General features: G+C 48.7%; 1 protein-coding gene across 1 annotated transcript in view; it reads right to left on the reverse strand.

Annotated features, from left to right (window-relative positions):
- LOC105284711 overlaps positions 1 to 17,200 on the reverse strand; it is a 149,632-nt gene that overhangs the window by 34,994 nt on the left and 97,438 nt on the right. The gene's annotated exons all lie outside the window — the stretch shown is intronic.

Genomic DNA, 17,200 nt, shown 5'->3' on the forward strand with positions numbered 1-17,200 from the left:
ATGAATTTTGGAAGTAAAAAGTAGACGCATAGTTCATGCAATCCGATTCCCTACGACTACTTGGATACTTTGAGTAATTGAGTTCTTGAGTAAATTAATTATTGTATTAATTATTGTATTTGGTGAAAGTTATTGAACAAAATAAAGGATTTTTATGCGTACGATGAGCGCTTGAATTGGTATAGTGATCTCATATTATTATTTTGCAGATATATGCAAGATGGAAAAATGTCGCAGTGCAGCCGTTACAGAATCGCCTTTGTGCGATAGTTGTGACGCGAATCGCTGTGACGAATGTGTGTGGACTACTTGACTACACGGTTAGATCACATTCCTAAATATACTCCTGCTTTGAGATACTGACCACTTTGTTATTTGCTGGCGACATTTATCGCTTGCCACCGATGAGATGGCATTGCGCGCAAGAGAGGGACTCGAAAAAGATGCGCGAAGAAAACAGTAACAGTATTGTTCACGAATCGGTACTATAAATTTGCTTGGCAGCGATGCGATGACAATTACGCATGTCAATCAGTATGCGTCATTACCAGCAATATTGATTACATTTCATCTTGTTTTTGTAAAAATTTCGAGACGATGTATAAGCTAAATGTCATAGTTAATAATTAGTAGAATTATCCGCATAAAATTCTTATCGCGTCATCTTTCGAAGAATTGTGCAATTCAGAAATAGAGCAATTTTTCAGACGCCATTAGTAGGTCTCGTATTTTTCAACTCGATCGATCGATCATTGGCGTGACGTTCGCGCAGCTGTATCGCGAAATTACAAAATTCTGTTATGGAAAGTGATAATGTCACGCGCTCATTATCACTTTCGTTACTTTCAGATGTGCAGACGCATCGGAATCCGCGCGCAAAAATCGACACGCGCAGGATCGCTCGGTTACTCAATAAATACGACCGCGTAATTAACCCGACTTCTCGATTGTCATTGTCGTCAATCACTAATCGCAGCTCAGTAAAACACTCGTCGTGCGTGTGTAGTATGCGTGTGTCACGGAGCTATAATATCAAGTATGCTCCTATTAATCCCGGTAATGATGCTGTATATATTAACATCGCACAGCTGCTGCATCCCGATACCGGATTTTATTACGTTACTCTTTACCTAGGCAAGAGAGGGGCAGTTTTGTTCAAAGGGAGAACCATCTACTTCGAGTGCATCTTAAACGAGAATCCGACGTAAATTCACGATCCTCCGGGAGGTAGTCATCGTTACGATCGCAATTTTTTCTTTTAGTCAGGCGACTTGTCCAAGCGGTCTTTAATTTCTCGGAAGAGAGAGAGAGAGAGAGAGACAGAGTGAGAACGAAGACGAGATAGAGGGCAGAAGCACGCGTTCGCGGAAAGTAGCGAGCGGGAGTTAATAAAGCCGGGGGACGCTAATTAGGCGGCTGTTAAAACGATAAACGTTGACACGCGGTTGACGCTCGTACGACATACCATTTTAGTTTTGTCTTCTCGGGATAACCCCGCGCGATAAACCGCGCGCCGATACTCTTGTCGCTCGGTGTCGCTAGCTCGCGTCGCGTTCTCGTGAACAACGATGGTAGTGTCAACGTACGTATATCCAGCGAGTTTCTTCTAGCGTTTACGGGGTGTCCTAAAAGTCGCGTAATTCCATCTCGAAGAAGCTTTTTTATCATGGACACCTGGGCAATTAAAAATTTCTCGTTGAGATGAAAATCGTATGAGGATTTTATTCAACGAGAATATCTTTGCGAGCGATTCATAATTTCAGCTTCATTTACGATTCTCGGAGTTTTAATTGCTCGTAACCGAGCGAGATCTCTCGGCGTTGACATTGAGATTATGGGTTCCCATAAAATGCCCGTGCGATTTCCACGACACATGTGCAATTTTCTGGGACCTCCTATATAAGCGTTGCGGTACTTGCTCTCGCGCGGAGTAGCGCGACCCTGCCTGGCTTGGCCTTGACAGGCGGCCTACGGCACTGTGACAGCGTACGAGAGATATAGCGCGGGTTCGATAATTTCTTTGTTGGAAATAATGCGGGGTTCTGTCGAGTTTGACGTAATCGCGACGTTAGCGCTTCTTCGCGAAGATGTGTAAGATGCGCATTGCGGTACGATCCGCTCGACAAACAGAGAACAACGCGCTTGCTGCCATCGAAGAAACGTCTTGCGGCTCGACATAGGATTTCTTTATTTTTCAAGTTAAGAGTCTTCGCGACATCCGTACAATATCTTTAAATAAAATTTCGTTACATAGAGAGGTCTCGAATTGTATCTCGCCTGTCCTCTGTTTTTCTGTTATCATTTAGAAATATTTAACAACAGTGTTTACGTTATATTACTATATTTCAATTATACATTATCTAGGCGTGAGAGAGTGATATTTCAACATATTTGAACCCGAAGAACAGATCCCCTCCTGTTGTACAACCTGAAACCGGATCACTTCGCGGTAACATCGCGCAACCCCCTTGGTTGCAGGGACCAAAGGAAAGCGGCCGAGAAGACATCAGATGACTGGCTCGATTATTGAAATCTCACCGAGATCGTCCGCACGCACCGAAGGCGCCGCAATTGTTTCGAAGCCGAGAAGAAAGGAGCGAGAGAAAAAAAGAAAGAAAGAGAGAAAAAGAAAGACCGGTCACTCATCAATATGGAGTAGCTCGGTGCCCAATCCGGTGTCAGCCCTCGGGCAGCCCTTTTGAAGGTTACAAGGCGGGCAGCGGACTGTCATTCCTTTGATTGGCTTTTAGAGAGGGCCACCTCCCTCTCGGCCCTTTGTTTCTTCTCTCATCTCCGCTTCGTCCGTCTCCGGTATCTTCTCGCCGTCCTTCTTATTCTCTCTCTCTTTCTCTCATGCTGTTCATCTTCTTTCCCTCCTCGGCTTCAATTTCCATCCCCCGTTCCCTTTCCTTTCTCTCTTCCTATTTTTTTCTTTTTTTTTTTACTCTTTTAATCTGCCAGCGTTCTCGGTCAGACAAGGGACAGCGCCTTTTTCGCTTTTCGATCATCGCGCGCCTCTCCGTTTGTCGAAAGCTTCCTCCGTCGCGATCTCTTTCGGCCACGCAACGCTACCGAGGGAAGCCCGATCTCCGCAATCATCGAGATCCCACCAACTCGCCCCAGATCCATATCAGTTTCGTGCGCTGCTCGAAACTACCTTCGCGATGCATCGCGTTAATTGTTCAGAAACGGAAAGCCAACCGGATCGAAGAGAAGCAATCGGCGAGGTCGAAAGTGCGCCGGGTAGAAAGCGGGAAACGAATAATTCATCGACGAAAGAAAGAAAAAAAAAGAGAAGACCCACACAAGAAAGAGAGAGAGAGAGAGAGAGAGGGAAGGATGCATATGCCAGAGCCCAATCGCAAAAAGTTCGCCTTTCGCCTCCTTGCTCCACCCCCTTTCTCCCGCTTCTCCTCGCGGTTAATTATCGATTGCGAAAAGTTTCCTCTCCGCGCGTCCAATTATAAATTACAATCGGGAACGTAGAAAACGAGCGAGATGCGGCCGCGCGAGATTACCCAGCGCGTGGGTTCCGCCACGCTTCCGAAGGGGGGCAGGGGGTGCGCGGGAAAAAGTTGATTCCGCGGCGGTGCATAAATAATTTCCGCGGCCGGTTCCGCGCCGCCATCAGCTGTTGGCATCCTCTGTTTTCGTGAGCGGAGGGAGGATTCCATCGTTTAAGGGTGCGGGGGACGCGCGCGTCCCCCCTTTCCTCGTGTCGTCCTCCAGGATGCGCGAGGGTGCCACGGATCGGGGGCGCGAGCCACGAGGGAAGCGATAGGGATCTCCGCGACCATCTCGTTCTCTTGGCACGGACCACCTTCGCACCTCCTCCCCCTCCTGCCGCACACATACTTGGGGACTGCCGCCCCAATCTACCTGACCTATCTACCTACGGTAACTATGGTAACCTTGATAACCCTTGCGAGGCCGATATCGGAGCCGCCGAGGATTGGTCCCCTCAACCCCCTTAACACTCGCTCGGTCGCCTCCGAAATCGCGACTCTCCATCGGGCGCCGTAAACGCGCCGATCGACTTTGTAACGATTCGGGGTTCGATAAAAGTAATCGACCTCGGAGTTCGATATAGTTTCTCCCTCCCGCCATCTCTCCATCTGTCTATCTCTCTCTGCTCTTCCTCTCCATGCATTCTCACGTGCTCTACTGTTTCGTTGCTGCTCGCAACAATAACAAAACTTGGCGAGAAGAGCAGACGCGCAGGCGACGTAAGTGGACACAGTTAGTGTTAAGTGTTTGCGCATTAGCGCAACCACGTTGCGCATCTGTTTGCGCATTGGGGCCACTTAGTTGGAGCCGAGTTACGAGTTGCGCATAGTTCGACGGGTGCTCGGTATCCTCAAAGCGATCAAACGGTGTCAAAATCGGCAGCCAACATCGAGAGCTAACCTTCTAGATACAAAATTATTCTTGCAGCGTTACTGTTATTACACGATCAACTCTCGTTTACCATCCAGGACTGATCGAGGAGTCAGAAGTGACTTCGGGATCCTTCGCAAAAATATATCTCCACGCGAGCGAGCGGGCGAGCGTGTAATCGCGCTTCTCACGTTGACGTGCGCGATAAACAAGCTCAATTAGTCGAGCGAGCCGTAAATGCACATTGAATGACGTTTGCCCGCTCCGTCTTTTTTCCCGTGCGATAATTAGCTCGCTTCTGAGTCCCCCCATCCCTCCAAAGGAACCGCGAGATAAAAGCGACCCTCTTTGGCTTCTCCGCGATGAATGCGCCGCCCCGCGAGGTCTCTTTTTTTATTATATGCGCATTCCGTGTGATCGAGCTTGCTCTCCACTTGCACACGGACCTCTCGTTTCAATAATTAATGTGATGGTATCCCATTTTGTGGATGTATGTGACCCGATCAGGTGACATCCTGATGTCTTCTCGCGCAATCATCTTTAACAGAAGCCAGAAACAATGGATCCGCATCAAAGTTGTTAAGTAATGCGTTTCTAGAAAACGATGAAAACTTTTATTTGAACTTCTTGGATATTTTATTTGAATATTGTACCTATGGATAATTTGAGTGACGTTCGAAATCGTTCACTAGCTTTCTCCGCATTTCCCGATGGAATTTTCACGCGGCAGGACGGACTTTCGGGATGGTACCGCAAGGATCTCTCCCCCAATGCGAGTCCCTTTCTCTTTCTCTATCTTTTCGTGATATAATGAACGCCGGGTCCCAGTGATAAATCATCCCCCGATTGTGGAGCACCTTCCAAGGTGAGAAACCTTTTCTTCCCTCACGAAGGAGCCCTCCCAGTCCTGCGATGGCGCCTTCCGCTTTTCCACGGTGCGATCTCACCCCGCAACCCCCTCTTTACAGCGCACGCAACGTCCTATCTTTCCTCCTCCCGCGCCGAGAAGCGCTTTTTCTCGGCGTGACGTAACGTCGCCTCGCGGGGGCGAGAGCCGGCCCCCGCGCCGGTAAAACGTTTCTATCCGTTTGAAGTACGGGCTCACGTCGACGAGGAGGACTAATGACGCCGCGAGAACGATCCGGCCCCCATGCGGGCCCCCGGCCGCGTGCACCATCGTCGGCCCGGACAAAAAAGGAGGATCGCGGTTGACTCTCCGACCCCGGTGAAGGTCCGGTGCGCTCGTCGCCCCCTGGTGACATTTCCCATTCTTCTCGGCACGCTATTACCAGGTCAAAGCAGCCGCCCCCGCGGGACGCCGCGCGCCGACGATGCGGTGCTCAAAGGGCCACTTTTCAGACCGCTTTTCTCAGAGGGTATCATATGTCTCGGCATCGGTTTATCGACACGCGTCGATATTTTATTATTGTGGCTGGCCATATACGTTGTCTGACAGTCAGAAATTGCGCGGGAAGACACGAGCGTAATTCAGGCTATTTGTGAAGAAACGTACACAGAATGACGTTTCCAAAGGGACAAATAGCCTTCACCAAGTTTCCGTATTGCAAGTTCGAATTATTGAATTCTTTTATATTGAATGAAGGCACTTCTTCTAAGATATTCTATTTTTTAAGCCTTCCGTTGTATCTGATTCGGTACCAGAATATATAATTCTGATTTAAATTTTGTATTTACTATTGCATAGGTCGGTATTGATTTCGTGCCATTTTATTTTATTATTTATATATACGTACTTTCTCATTCTTTACATTGCAAGTAACACAATTGAAATATATGTAGGCGAAAAATGTAAATGTGAAGCATCAATAAATGAAGCCTTCTGGCTTCATTTATTCACCTACACATAAATACTGAAAAAGACAAGAGAGAGGAAATAGATGATTGCGCTTTGATTACCAATTTAATTCCTAATTATCTGCCGCGCAGCATTACAATGCGAGATGTCGAGAGATATATTTTCGGCTCGTAAAACAGAACCCGAAGGCAGAAGGCGTGCGAGCGTGTAAACATACACAGTTGACGTTAAAGCGCATCGAAATGATCACGTGATTGGAAACTTGCCAGGTATGAACAAGGCGACCCTGCCGCTGTCTCCGCTGGATCAAACAAAGATCGCATGCAGGCGGGCTCTCGTCTCTCCGATCCGGGAATTTACTTTTCGTCAGCCTTCACGTCCGCGCCGCAATTAATATCAGCCACCTCTTGCGTAATATCAGCCTAGCTAAACCGTTGGTCCCGGATGCATAACGAGAAACCGTCAGCGTGTATTTTTCCAAGATCAAGAAGCGAAGAACGCGCAGCGTGGTGTATCATTACGTACGTTTCAACGCACTCGAACTCATCGGCACGTTGTGGTTCTTGTTTCTCAACGAACGTTATCGCGCGAGATGTTAAAGAAACTTTAAAGAAGCACGGTATCAAAGAAAGACGTGTGATTAATCGAGATATAAAGCGATTGAGCTGTCATACCGACGCGCGCGCGTGAATAGTTCTTTTTCGTCCACTTTCGCGATATAAAGTACCACCTGTCGCGTTTCAACGTTTTTTTTCTTTTTTTTATTTCCTCTCCGGCCGGTATTTATTACGCGATAACGCCGCGCGCGATACGATCATGCCGGCCTCGTGCGAATCGTTTATGCAGGCAGCGACGTTCGTCACCGTCGAAAGCGCATCGCGCGATTCTCCGAGGGTGAAAGGGGTGGATTCCTCTCCCGTTCGCCAGCGTAATGGTACACACGGCACACAGCCGCCGGCTCGAAAAGCGAAAACCGCAAGCGGAACGCTGGCGAGAGAGGAAGAGAGACAGAAAGAGAGAGAGAGAGAGAGAGAGACAGAGGAAGAGAGGAGAGCAGTAATGCATGCGATTATGCGGATCAATGAGCTATGGCGCTATTTATGGCTCTATCAGGCTCGCTCTACCGCGTCGCTTCCAACTCCACCCCAATGGCTGATCCGGATTTTTTCGTCCCGATCTTCTTTGCGAATCGGCCGAATCTGCATCCGCCATAAGTCGTATTAAGATCCAACATCGCGGCCGAATAACGGCAACAAGGGGATTGTGAAGATTGCAAAACAGAAAAATTGTGAGTAACTGTAATCGTAAATATTTATTAAAAAATCGTAGATTCGTTAAGAAGAGAAAAACACATCGTGAAGATGCAAACACAATGCGAGAGGTTCCGGGCGGGCGATTTCGTTGATAGATCACGATAAACCAGGGATGATGGAGCTTGAGAAATTTTATTATGCATCAAGGACTAAATTTCCGCGATTGCAGAGAAAATGGTACATGCATAATTGAAGTCACACAGAATCTTTTATGCCTTTAACCCTTCCGCTCCTGCTGCTTATATAAGCGGCTATAAGTGCATGCATGAAATGGCCAGTAGATTAAACATAAATTTAAATACATACTGTTTTCATATGAATTACATTTTGTTCTTACGCTTGAAAAGTTATGTCTTTAAGAGAACGAGTCAAAACGGCGTGGAGAGTAAAGAAATAATGCGATTGCTCAAAGCGACGTTAGCAATCTATTGCAGTACTCTGTAATCACTATCAAGTAACAAAAGGATTTAAACAATAGATTTAAATGTTACAAAAAGATGTTTTAAAAGACCTTTTAATTGAGTCTCTTCAGAATAATTGGTCACACAAAATATCGCGAATCGTCATTTTGCGCTGGCATTCCGCAAACTCAATTGGCCGAATCCCGCAACTACGAAGCGCAAAGAATTCGTTTTATTTGCGATCGCTCGGTCCAGTTGCGATAAATCAGCCGAGCCTTTAACGCGGCAATCGGCATTTTAATTTCTTTATTATGCGAACGAGACCGATATTTTAATATTCACGGGCACATGGGGTTGTGCCTACGCGCACGCAGGAAGGTCTAATGGTCGGTTCAATTAAGACACCATTAGAACGGCAGCATTTACATGTTAACGATTATAGCGGTCATGATACATTCCCATGGAACAATGCCAGTCATACGTATGCAGTGCCTACGATCGTGGGAAATGGAGGATTGTCAAGATTCTCTCAATTTTTCCCCATAATGTCGTGAATCCTATTAAATGGCGAAACCTGCTATTATCCTGCATTCTTATTAACTTAATTTTAATTATACTTATGAGATCTCTCATAATTATATTACCAACGTTTTTTATAAAATTCGACGGAGACTAGACGGAATTTATCTAATTTTATTTATCACATCGAGAGTTCGAAGAATAAAACATCATTTAAGCTTTAAGGTTTTATTAATTAAACTATAATAAGTTAATTTTTAAGTTCATGCAAAATCTTGATTATTATTTTGAATTATACAAAATGTCGCTTAACGCGTCAAGCATCCATCAAACAAATTTGTGCTAAAAATGCAACGGTTTGGAAATGCAAAAAAAAAGAGATTTCTCGCTGTCGTCGAGAAAATTTTTATCGTTGAAGCGGCTTCGGCTCTATCCGTGTGCGATCAGCGTACATGCGGATCGTGTCACATGTCAGAGAATGATTGTCGCGGTCGGTGCCGTGCGGGACCGCCCATGTCGAACACCGACGACCCAAATTCGACGACACTCGCAAACGACACGTCTTTCGAAATCGTTTCGTAACTCCGACACGATCGAGAGAACGTCCTCCTCGCTGAATGATGTCGCGATTGTGCAACTCGAGGCCGAAAGCACGAACGGGCGTCACACTGGGAGTTTCATGGAAAACTGATAAATCTAAACTTTTAATTCAAAAATTAAATGAGACTATATATAAAAATCCCAATTCCTTTGCAGGACTCAAGATTAACATAGCAATATTATTCCCTTTATTGCTATATTAGTCGACGACATACGTATCGATTCATTCGCGATTTTAATTACATAAAAATTTTTTAAAATGATTAATAAATAAATTCGAGAATTTTTTGTCCTACGTGAAGTCAATCTTCGTAATCTTACGTGCCAGTAGTACATGGACTTGAAACAACAGGCGTGAGCGTTAACTGCAGCACGAGCGATGCTTCTCGAGCTCCGCTGCAAACGGCTTGATTAACACGTGCACAGGCAAACACGACGAGATTACTGGCGGTTACCGACAATGCCCGTCGACCGGGGGGGACGTTGTCTCCCGCTAATAAAGCAACGCTGCGCTAATTATGCTATGCTAATTGAGCCACGGTATGCGCGTCGTAATCGCGCTTCGAGAAGCAGCGAAAATCACACGCGAAGTCGCTAAAGTTCGGAAGACGCGTGCAAACGCACAAGATTCTTCAGATCGATTCGATCCAATTCGCCCGTTGATGAATAAAAAAAAGATAAATAAATCCGGGATGGAAATTCTGCACTCATTCGACGTTTCGCGTCCGCGTTTCTTGCAGAGCGTCGTCATTTCTGGCGAGTGAACCGGAGAAGCTTCCATTCCGCGGGAAATTTCCATCGCGAGGAGAACGCGACATCGGATACCCGGTGTTACACGGCGCGAAAGTCCAGATAATAAATGTGCGCGGGGGGTTGACACCGTGCCCCGCCGCGTGCGCGCGCGGAGAACCGAAGAGAGCGGAAGAACCCTCGATGCGGCCGGCAGGCCCGGGGGGCAATTGTAACGCCTTCGCGCGGTGGTTATCGATGAATACAAATCGGGAGAACGCGCATCTCCGCACGCGTTATGCGCGCCGCGGTTTTCCTCGTCAGCGCTTATGCAAAGCCGGCCTCGCGAGTGCGCGCGATGGTTGCAGCCAGTCTCCGGGCACCTGAATAATGCATGCGATATTCGCGCGGGGCAAACGAAACGTACGCTCGCGCGTACTCTCATACGTGTGGTAAAACGAGCGCATGCATACACACACGCATACGCGCAGTATGTACATGCGTTTTGGCGAGTCCGCAGGTGGATCGCACGGTTATTAGGATGATTTATACGCGGTGGACTGTCAGAAACGCAGAGCGGTCGGCCGGCTGGTGGTTGGTCGTCCGACGCGAGTCCTACTTCATCGCGACCGTCGGTCTCTTCGTCGCTAATTCCTCGCCGATCCCCGATCTCGGAGAAAGAGATCCTCTGGCGTGAAAGTCGCGGTAACCGCCACATCAACGCGTTCCGAAGACACTCTCGATACGCCACGATTTTCTCCTTGGCAACTGTCACGCGCTGCTTGCGAGGAAATAACGTGCGTATCGAGAAATATGGATTTTAACCAGTCTTTTCTTTGTTTTATTGGCATTCTGACTCGAAAACGGTAACGAATCGATATTTTCGATCGGATTTCAAGTGGCACTCGCGTTTAACAAATTTCTGTAGTGGTTATTGGATGGTGTGTTCTCCAGTAAATTTCTAGATAGTTGTTTGCGCGACGACTCTCGGTACCAAGACGTGCACGAGATCAAACACGTTCAGGAGTTATGCGAAGAAGGATGGCCGTCCACTTACGAGGCCCCGCCGTGGGGGTAGATTATTAAAACCGATCCCACCATAATTATTGTAGATTAACACCGACGGGTTAGATACACATATTCGCCGCGGCGAGCGTTGCCGAAGGGAGGTCGTTTTACCTCCCAGGTAGATTGATGGTCGGTGGCGAAGGGCCCGCGCGATGCCCGAGCGGACGTGAAGGGCGGCAGGGTATGAGGAGGGTAAGATATAACGCCACTATCATTAGAGGCGACTGTAAAAGCGGATTCGAAATAACAGTATATGGTAATCTCAATGACGGCCACGCACGCTTACTGCACGCTTACCGCTAATACGCCGATAATAATTGCCAGGTCTGTCGCCATACATCAGGCCGGGCTTTGCGGGCCCGGCGCCGGGAATACAATATGAGCCGATACGGGGGCCCGGTTCCGCCGACGTTGAAAAGCGCGCAAGTGAAAATTTTCTCTTTCCCAGCCCCTGCTCACGCCGAGACGCACGCGGTGCGAAACGCGGGGCCGTTAACCCCCTCGCCGCGAGGTTAAGCAGCACGAAAGTGTCTGCGGGCACGACGTTAAAATTCCGGGCGTTAATAACCGCCGTCATTAACGCGCGCGGTCGCGATATTATTGCTGCCCTCTGATTGAAGAGCGAGCGTCAAAAAGTCGCGCGAGCGCTGAAAATGAAAATGCCAGACCGAAACAGTGTCCTGAATAACTTTTGATTGTTGCCTAATAACTGTTCTGGACGTTACAAGTGTCTCTAAACTCGTTCAATCTATCATACTTTTCTAGCTTAATTCGTCGCGTATGACAGGAGAGAGAAAGAAGGAATGTCGAGGAATGAAACGGATTTGAAATTGAAATCCCATTTCCCAATTTATTGGCGCACAAGTTAGTACCGCTCGCTTTACTGGTTTTCCTGGTAACCAAAGAGCAGTCTCTCCCGCAGCCACTTCCTGCACTTCCTCCTCCGGAGCGGCTGTTTTAAACTTTGTACACCGAAGAGAGCGAGCGGAATGGTGCATCGCCGGCGATGATACTCCACTCTAGAACCAATATAGGAAGCTGTGTTAAGCGGCACGGAACCAACGCGCGATAAAAATACAGTGGATCCGACGGATCTGTATCTCTCTCACGCGAGCTGCAATTATCAGTGCGATACGGCGAATGCGAGCACCGATACGTGCTCGCTCGAGTGTCGTTCCCGTCGCGGCAATTTCCACCCCCGTTCGCCGGGAGGCAAGCTCCGACCGGAAGTGCGAGCGACGCGAGCGAGGGTGGTCGAAGTCTTCCAGCCGGCTCGAACCGAGCGCGTTTCCTTTCTCTTCCTCACATTTCTCTCTTTCTCTTAGCTCCTTTTAGTTCTCCCATTGTCGGTGCGAGAGCTGAAAGTTCCTGGGCGGACGGACGATCGGGAATTTCCGCGAGGGATCGTTACAAAACTTTTAACGGCTTCGAGACCCACTCGAGCACGGCGGTGGCGGTGCCGAGGCTTTTCGCAAGTTTCGCGTTACCGCCGCCGCCACCGCCGCCGCCGCGGTCCCTCTATCCCCCTTCATCCCTCCGACAACGTGCGTTGCGCATGCCAACTTCCGAAGAACAAAATCAATTATGGAACGCCCGTTTTTATGCCTCGCGAAGGAGGTAGAACGCAACGATGAGGGAGGCAGGAGAGAGTGCTGTGAGTGCGGGGGAAGAAGAAAGGTGGAGGAGAACGACGGAAGGAAAACGGGGGCGGGATTGGTGGGGCCCATCGCCGTGATTATCGGGCGAAGTTGCGAACTAAAGTAATTCGCCCTTGGCGCTCCGGACGTGTATTCGGGATTACCAGAGGATTATGTGCGGCTGATTTTATTTTCCTCCGCCGCGAAATAATGGACTGGGACCGGCAAATGCACTCTTACTCCTTGAGTCGCCTTCGGTTCCTCTTCACCCATCTATCTCTTTGCTCCGGATTTTATCGATGGTGTTGGTCCACTTTATACATTCGCTCGTGATTATCTCACGGCGTTTCGTTCTCCGATTTTTGTTTCCTTTTCGATCCGCATTTCTGAATTTCGATGATGGCGATAATCAACAGGAATGAAACCGAAGCAATCTACGATATTCGCGCGAAGCAGGTGATGTGGTGAGGATAAGGATTTTATCATTAAGGACAGAGATCAGGATTACAGAATTTCCAAAGACGCAAACAAATTCGATGACTTCCTATAAATCATCATATCGCGAGACAACTATAAAAGATTCCATATCGAGGGGAACTTAATATCTCGTACTCGAAACTTTCGGGGAATGAAGGGGAATCAATCATAGGTCAATCGGAACGCAGAGTCCCCAACAAAATTTGAACGAATTGGCTTTCTCCGATGAATTCCGAACTCGACGAGTCGGGTAGACGTGGATCGCCAGTGATTCTCGTTAGCGCGGCTGGTCGCACCGCAAAAAGCGAGCGAGTCAGCGGAGCAACCGGGGCAGCAAAATCACTCATGCGGTCTCGCGACGCGCGTTTCATTCACCGCCGCCAGGAATGGCCGCGCTCGGCTCATTAATAATAACTTATCCACACGCGCGTTCGCGCGTCCGTGCCCGCCTGCCCTCGGCCCACCTGCGTTTCATTAATTTCGCACAGGGAGGGGGGGAGGGGTGGATCCTCGTTAAGAGCGGGAGACGCAGCCGAGATAATGGATCCCGCCGACCCGGGTCACCCCGCGGTGTCGTCGTCCCGCGCAGATCGCAGATCTGCCTCTTCATTCTTTTTGTTTCTCGATTCCACCGGAGATTCCACCCCCTCCCGCCTGTCCCTTCCTGCCACCCTCCATCCGACTTCCCTGGCAAAAACCTAAGTGCGGTCGTTTAACGGAACTCCCGCACGATGCAGGACGAGAAAGGGAGAGAGACGCGGGTCGCGCCGACACAACCGGACACGCCGGCGTGTTTTTAACGATAATTCTCCCTTATCTCCCGCCAGCACATGCTGTCCGCACCGTTCGCGAGCGGATCGCGTGTATCCGGCGGTAAATTGAGCGAACCGAGGCGCACAGTCGCCGCAGATTGCGGGATCGCGCGTCGACGGGCCCTGCTCGCCGTCATCTGCGATCGCAGTCGCGTGTGTGTACGTATATACGTACGTACGTAACTGAATCGCAGAATTAGCGTGACAAATCGCAGGTGCGTTCAGGGAGCGCGATTGCGAGGCGATTTCTCCTCGGTGAGATATCGCGGAGACACTCTCCGGACGGCTTCCCCGACCGCGAGATGTAGAAAACATGAAACGGTACTCGGCTAAATTATTCTCTTCGCAAAAAGGAAAGATTGTAATTTCTGCAATTTATTATTTTCTCGCGCGTAAAAAGAATCTTACAAACAGAGAGAGAGAGAGAGAGAGCTTTCCAGCTCGTCTAACGTTTGTGTCGCCGATCCGATCGCCGACAGGACGACGACGACCGGCGACCTACAAAAGTGGCGAGATGCGCTATAAAACGAATTGCCCAAGCGCGTGGTGTTACTGTAACTAATTATCACCGACGAGCGCGAGACTCTGCGGCGAAGGAAGAAGCATTGCCACTGTATTACTAGACAGTTATTAACTGCGTTCGACAGCGTACACCACTCAACGTTCCCCTTATGGCTGCGCCTCCTCTGAAATTATGCGCCGGCATTGGTGTAGCCTCGACTTCTCTCTCAGCGAGAGACGAATACTATCAAATCGTCGATCACTCACACGCAGTTGACGTCACGATTAAATAAATTCACAACAAGAGAACAAGTCGATTAAAATTGGAGACTACGCCAGGCATTTTTTATGTCTCGTCCAACAATCTTGTCGAGCGGCGCAGAGTGGCCGAGTGCCATCGAAGATGTGTAACAGATGTCTGAAATATTAGACAGTCTCTTAGACACGTTCGCCACATTTGGACAGCTTTCTCAAACGTCCGCGTTGCCCGTCGTCAGCCTCCTCCGATGCCGGAGGCACCCTCGTCTTCGACGTCTCGACGGACGTACGCCACTGGCACGACGATAGCGCGGACACAAACGGATCTCTGTCCGTGCCTATCCATAATACATGGTTCGAGCTACGATCTCTTGTTTTTGTCACTGACGTCGACTCCACTCGCGCCGCGTGAAAGGAACATGAAGCAGGATCCTCCGGTAGCGAAGAAAGAGAAATCCTCGTGTTCTCCAGTTCTTTTTCTCGCCTTGCACGTGTCGTCCTCCCATGGTGTTTCTCGACACATCGAGTCGGTGTCACGCGTCTCGCGTTACGGGACGAGTATATCCCATCTCTGTCTCTCTTTCGCGTGCGATCCTCCACGATCTCCGTTACCGGGCCGGTAACGCGAGAACCGTTGTTGTGATAGCACCCCCGCGAGCACCGTTCGCTAGCGCTCGTTGTGTGTAAGTTACCAGGGCAGTGAACACCCCCGGCCTGCCGGCGGCAAACGGTGCGTAACTAAACTCACGCACGCATCACGCATTGACGTGAGCGACCGCACACTGCCTCCATTCATAACTCGCTTGCACACTTCTGTCGACCGACCTCGTCATCATCGTCGTCGTCGTAGTCGGCGTCGATGTCGACTGACACGCGCGGCTCTTCGCCGGGAATTCGCGAGTCATGTCCGAATAAATGATACGGATAGATAAATGGCTGCTTTTTATGAGTAAATGCCTAAGGAAAAGCGGGCAAAAACGGCCTACGATCCAAGTGCGATCAAGGATGAAGCGAGAAGAGGAGACAGCAGCAAAATCTTGTTCTCCAATTTTATCGATTTACAAGGAAAACTATAATCTCTTTTAAATAGACAATGCAAGATCGTAGTCAATGCGCGATCAACAGTATCGAATAAAATATTATACTCTTATTCGGTTTTAGGAAATAAAACGAATAGTGAATATGTTGAATGCATCTATACGGAACAACAGAGAAGCAGGGGAAAAGAGAGAGAGAAAGGTTGCGACGAGTGTCATTCGTGACGTTCGTGGTCCATGGTGGATCATGTGGTCCTCGGGAAAGTGATCCTCGATTTTTTTCTCCTGGCTAGCTTTCGTGGAAAGGGATTCACGTCGGCGAGTCGCGGGATTTTCGTGGCCGAGTATTTCCTGGGGGACCTGCACTCTGTCAAGACGAGTTTATCCGCGGAGTGACGGGCCTCGCCGACGGTCTGTTTACGCCGTAAAACCGGAGGCATACGATATCGAGCCGGTTATATTAGGTGCTGCGAAGTGGGGTGGTTTTCGGCGGTACGCTTCGGGATGCCGATACGCACATTGCGTCGGGTTTGAAAAGTGCTGCCTTCTTTTCGCGGCGCGTTAAAATATCGCGGGAAAACAAATAGTGCGGACCGCGCGAGTCAACATCCTCGCAAGGGAGCTACACTCTTCGCGCCCATTCAAACGTTAAAAATAATAGCCGATTTAACATGAATAATTCAACGTGAACATCCACGTTGAACCATAACGTTTATCATTCCGCTCAAATTTAACGAAATCCTCGAATTGATTAGCATCTCCGAAGAAATTGGAAGCAGCTGCAAGTGAAGCGTTACATGGATCGCTTGGTGAACAATTTTGCATAAATTCTCGTCGCGCTTGCAAGACTCGAGTGACAAAGATATCGCTATCTGTTACGGAGGAGGAGATGTATCGAGCATATCGATTCGGACGGTTTTCGTAATACGCGCGAAGCCGGACCATTATAGTGGTTATCATGACAAACACGCGGACATAATGTTTTCTGCGCGCTGAAAAGTGTCGAAGAGGCAATAATAATTAATGTTAGGCGATACGAGGTTCACGGAGTGAGACACAGACTGATCGATGTCATAGGCCGGTTGTCTTGCGCGATAACCCCTTCTCGTGACATCGGCCGGGTCGCGTTATCATTTCCACGAATGCCCGCTGAATGCACGCACCGAATTCTTTCCGCCACTTGGACTTTTCACGCGAGCAACCATGATACGACGGTGCCCTCCCCCCTTCTTTGTCGTTCTCTCGTACTTGTTCCTCACGTGTATTCTGCGCTTCACGCAAATTCCGCCAACGTTCCCTATCGATTTTCCTCGACGGCGAACCTCGTTCCGACTCCTTTTGCGCACATCTGTTCGTCTCGTGAGACCCCGACGTCAACGGTTTCCCGGGAGCGTTCCCGCTGCATTAATCTCGACATACGTGGCAGGCCAGGATAGCGTAAACGACAACGACGCCGACCGATAATGAGACAATTAAGTGACTTTAATAATAATAAGTGACTTTGATTACCGCGAAAAGCTGCGTATACATACACTATTATACTTGTAGACTATGACGAGAAAAATGTATATTACAAAAGTGTATTCCTCCAATTAATTTAATTATACCGTATTGGCAGCATATCTTTTTAAAAGCCCAGACGCAGATATTAATAG

The sequence above is a fragment of the Ooceraea biroi genome, chromosome 9 (assembly GCF_003672135.1).
Source record: "Ooceraea biroi isolate clonal line C1 chromosome 9, Obir_v5.4, whole genome shotgun sequence".
Classification (NCBI taxonomy): Eukaryota; Metazoa; Arthropoda; class Insecta; order Hymenoptera; family Formicidae; genus Ooceraea; species Ooceraea biroi.